The sequence below is a fragment of the Miscanthus floridulus genome, chromosome 17 (assembly GCF_019320115.1).
Source record: "Miscanthus floridulus cultivar M001 chromosome 17, ASM1932011v1, whole genome shotgun sequence".
Lineage (NCBI taxonomy): Eukaryota > Viridiplantae > Streptophyta > Magnoliopsida > Poales > Poaceae > Miscanthus > Miscanthus floridulus.
In genome coordinates this window covers 42,394,267-42,398,413 of record NC_089596.1, presented here as the reverse complement: position 1 = coordinate 42,398,413, position 4,147 = coordinate 42,394,267, and positions in this window count along the sequence as shown.

Here is a 4,147-nt window from a genome sequence, read left to right as displayed (position 1 = left end):
TGGAAAAATATGAAATGCACAGTTTATTGTATTTTTCTTGGTGATTAAATTGTATTTAAATAAGTGCTTTTTGCATGTTAGTAAAATTGTAAATTAGATATCGTGAGCTAGAAAAGTGATAAAATTGTGATTCCAATTTTGTTGGTTTTGTGTTGACATGATCTAGCTAGGAAAAATATTGATCTTGCAGTAAACTTGATTGAAATACGATCTTTCTATTTATCTATTAATAAATGGCATTTTCTGAGTAAAATTGTAGGGATAAAAATAACATATTGATATGCAAATTTTTTGTTCAGTAGTAAGGCACTAATATGAAGCTAGAAAAAATATATAATCTGTTGCTTGACACTTTTCTATAGGGTTTACTATTTTCACTAAAATAGACCTTGCTAGCTTGTCATTTTTGCATAGGATGTTATACATGATCAAATGTTATTTACCATGATGTTTTCTATGGTTCTTATGATGCATAGTAACTGTTGATGTTCATAGTAGGACTTAGAAGCAACTGATTGTATGCAACTAATTAATTATGGCTTTATAATTCAAATAGATGGTTACACGTATAGTTTCGGTTGCATGTATGATTTCATGTTGATAATGGCCTTTGCTATAAAACTTGTTAATAACAAAGTTGTAGATAACTTACTAATCTACATTGTGTTAAATTTTCATGGTCATAGGCTTTAGGGCTTAAGAGTTTTAGCTATTACAAATTTGCTGTCCGAGATGTTTACTTTCCGAACAGATTTGGTTGACTGAATTGTTTAACCTAGATAACTATTGAATCAACTTGAGAGTATTAAAAGAAAGTTGTAGACAATTTCATAAGATTTCCAGAATGTCCACAATCATATTATTTTGATGTATATAACTCCAGTTATGGGTAAAACAAGTAGCTATTGTTTTGGTAGTTTGGTAAATGAATGGCAGAAGTATTTGCTTAAGTAATAGAGAATAGATATCAACCAACTCAGTAAAAATAGAATGCACTTGTTATTATCTTAATTCCATACTGTTCAAAATACTTACAAGGATGCATTCATCATGTTTTATCATATTATACATGTCGTCATACATGCATTTGCAATATCTTATTCCATGATCATGCATATAGGATCGACCGAGGCGATAACGTTGCTGGAATTCAATGAAGAAGAGGAAGGGGACCTGCAAGTGATTCCTCAAGCCATAGCTCCTGAAGAAGAGGAGCAAAATCCAGAAGAGCTCCTGGAGTGCCCTGATCACTGCCCCACCTCCTTTCTGAAAGGCAAGCCCCGGAGCATTCTAAGTCTCCCAGTGTTTTACAAAATATTACTTGAGTCCTTTATGATTGATGCATTAGGTTATAAGAGTTGTCTGGAAACACTTGATGCATGGAACTACCTTGTCTAGATATATACACCTTTAACCCTGTGTAGGTCTAGGATCGAATATCTGCTTAGCCATGCTTAGACTGGTAGAACTCGGGTGATTTCCTGTCACCCGCGAGATATAGGTGGATACCAAAGCACGGTTGGCTATAATTGCTATCGTGGAAAAGAACCATGGGGTATGTAAATGGAGGCCAGGTGGAGTCTATGTGTGGTTTGACTCATGTGATTCTGTCTGTGCTGATTAAGGACCATATAGTTGTTGGCGCTGTTTGACAAGATTGAACACATGCCTATCACTTAGCTGGCTAGATAACTCATTCCAACCACGAAGCTGAGTAGCTCAACTCAAGGCGGGCCCCGCTCTATAAGAGTGTGCACTCTAGATGGTAGTAAGGATGTGCAGGGAGCCAGACGTGAGCCCAAGGGCAGGCCGGTCCTAAACGTCCTGGCAGTTGGTTGTCCCTGATTGTGCGGCGCTGGGTGAACGCGTGGAATGTGGAATTGAGTTGTACCAAAGGTGACCTAAGGCGACTAATGATCTGGTTTGCCTAGGTTTGTGTTAGGAATAAATTCTCTGCTGGCTGAAATCGATTCGAATCGCCGTCTCTCCCGGATATTGAGAAACTTGGCTGGTACCAACATCGTAGTAATTGTATTATGGAATGTGATGGTTTGGATAAAGATGGAATTACTACACCTACTATGCTTACTATTGTATGCTCTTAAAATAATATACCACATGTTTGGCACATGATAGCTTCTAATCTAGAGATGGATAGCTATAATTAACTTGATGACTGAAGTATAATTATATAATTGAGTTAATTGCTTTCTATGAAAAATGTTGTTTAGCTACCTCGACTTATATAGCCTTGCATAATCATTGGAGTCAATTTATTTCTAGTTTATGATGGTAAGTCTAGCTAAGTACCTTCTCGTACTTAAGGTTTTATTCCCATTGTTGCAGATGGTACCGTATGTAAATGGATGCTTCTTTATTAATCCTTCTATATGCTTTTGTGGACTGTGATCATATATTGGCACTATATTTGAACTATGTGACAAATGCTACTTTGGAACTTAATTTGCTTCCGCTACTATCTATCAAACTTGGTTTGTAATAACTTTATTTCGTACTCTGATGATGAAATGTATCTGTGAACTTTATGTCATATGTGACATGTATGTTGAATCATGTACGATCTTGGTTGTATGCGGATCATTTATCGAGACCCATCGTGGTACTCGATAGACTACTGGGTTTATATGGGCTCAAGTATGATAGTGCGACCGCTTGTGGGCTACCATTGTACTTGTGCTCTTATAAATTGGTCGGTTTGGCGATAGCTGGCATCAGAGCAAGGTTCAACATTAATTGCCACATGTGTATTTAAAACAAAGGTTTTTGTTTTCCAAAACCATTTTCTAGCAACTAATAGCTATATAAATAGGTATTTGGAACCTAGAGTTGAAATCTAAAGTGTGCCAGTGATCACTTTCCTTATGCCCAGTTAAGGACTCTTAGGTGGCTATTTAAGTACTAACATGGAGGTTTTTACTTTTGTCGTCCATACGATGTGCTATTGTATGGATACCACTCACTTGAATGGTAATGTATGGATCAAATGCCTCTACGCCAAGATAAGGAGGTAAGTTGATGAGTGGCATGACCGCAAGATGTGAGCGTGCGATCGAGGAGAGCTAGCTTTGGTACGACTATGTATGCATGCTTGCATGTGTGTATGGTGCGTATTTAATTGTGGGTAATAACTTGTCATCGGGTAGCTTTGATATGGAAGTATATGTATGGGTATACATATATGGAAGTATTTAGATCACAACTTAGAGCCCAGATGTACATTCTGCATATATAATTGTGGGGTTGGGCTAAAATGAAACTCTTGTGTAGGTACACTAACAACGAAATGTGTAGCCCCACTAGTTATGCTATATATGAGAGAACATATGTATGCCACCACGTATGTCATTAGAAATAATTTTTTCCTAAGTTTGTAAGGACGGACGGAACATGCATGCATCTTGATAAATCATTATTAAATACTTGCATTGTTCCTCCCCTTATAAATTTCTTACTAGGTCATGTAACTCTTATCCATTATGACTTTGTCTCATGAGAGTTGCATATGTTGTTGGTACAGATGGCAGCACTAGCTGGAAGTGAGAATTTCCGGATGATGTTTGGAACAACTGCTTTGCTTTGGAGAGTCTTGCACTTTGCGAGGTATCATGAACCACCCCTCTATCATTGGAATGAAGAGTACCTAGAGGGACAGCCATAGTATGAAGTGCGACTAACCATACCAGCTCGCACACAAGCACCCTTCTTGTAAGAGTGGAAGGTGGAATATGAAGGGAGAACTCCTTGGGAAGCTGCCCAAGTAGTAGCCTTCGAGGTATTGAGTCAGATCTACCAGCAGCATGGGGATGAACTTACTAGCAGTGCCGCTGGTGTTTTTCCTCAGGTGGATCCATCCACAGCAATATGGGAACAATGCAACCACAATGCATTGATCCAAGATCAGGATGAGCGGGCAAATAGTTCTAGTCCCGCTATGAGTGCCATGTTTGCAGTGATGAAAATGTTCTATACTTGTCAGGACACCATGGATTTCTAGCAGGAATCCTACACTACTTGCATGGATAAGCTAATGAGAGTCGAAGCCACACAACGTAAGCTCAAGAAGCGTGTGTGCAAGCACAAGAAGGTAGCGAGTGAGGCTCGATGGGAAACCAATCAAGCCTATGTA